Source organism: Arachis ipaensis, chromosome B08 (genome assembly GCF_000816755.2).
Source record: "Arachis ipaensis cultivar K30076 chromosome B08, Araip1.1, whole genome shotgun sequence".
Lineage (NCBI taxonomy): Eukaryota > Viridiplantae > Streptophyta > Magnoliopsida > Fabales > Fabaceae > Arachis > Arachis ipaensis.
In genome coordinates, this window is record NC_029792.2 from 12,868,359 (window position 1) to 12,869,412 (window position 1,054).

At 25.7% G+C, this 1,054-nt stretch overlaps 1 pseudogene; it reads left to right on the plus strand.

Moving 5' to 3' along the window:
• Positions 1 to 1,054, plus strand: part of LOC110262434 — a 10,141-nt pseudogene that overhangs the window by 2,768 nt on the left and 6,319 nt on the right.

Consider the following 1,054-nt stretch of genomic DNA (forward strand, 5'->3'; position numbering starts at 1 on the left):
CTGAGAAAGAAATATATAGGTATTATTCTTTGTCAATATAGTATAAGAACCTTAATTGGTCCATTATATTAATGTTAAATGATTTTTAATTTGAATATTAATGAAGAAATATTATTTGAATAATTTATATAAATAAATCATTTGACAAAATATATTAAACAAAAATCTTAATTGAAAATTGCTTACGATTATGTCTTTTATTAATTTTATGTAATTCGTAGTATCCTAAAAACAAACTCGAAATTTTCATGTAGTTCGTTTTAACATACAACGGTTTGGCGTGAAAAATGTTATTAGAGTTCGTTGGACCTCTAATGATTTAGTGTGAAGAGGGAGTATTAAATAATTATTGACCAATATGCTTCACACTCTCACGTACAATTTACCATTTCTATATCTCATTCTTCAAAAGTAACCGAAATTTTAACGATAATAATCTTAAAAATAACTAAAAAAATTCTTATTTAGATTTGTTAAAAAAATTTCTTTTTTTTGTTATATAAACATTCTTATTTTGACAATGTACAGATTAATTTTTTGTTTCTTTCTTTTTATTAATAACTTTTTACCTTACATGTATACAGAGGGTTAATATCAGCCTAAGTGCATGTCACACATACACATACAGGCTACAGCTGTATATTTCAAGTCTCAACCTCTATAAATCCGAAAGAAATCAAAATTCCATGCAAAGGATTCTACATTGGAATTTCTCATAGTATATTTGGAGTTTATATTTATTTATATAATTTTAACGCAATGTTCTTTCATGCGATCGATCAAACCTAGGATCAGATGAACAATGTCAATAATTGTCAAACAAAGCTATCCAATAATACTCCATTTATAATTTGAACAAGGCTTTATTTAATTTGGTCAATGGTCAATTGTAACAATGCTCCGTCATAGAATAATTCTTGTATGTACCTTGAAATAACGCTAGTTCCATCTCTATCAATACTCCAGCCATTTTAAATTACTTCTTCATTAATTTATTAATACGTATTAATATATAGATCTCTATATAAACAAACCAGTCTAGACTTTATTTGGT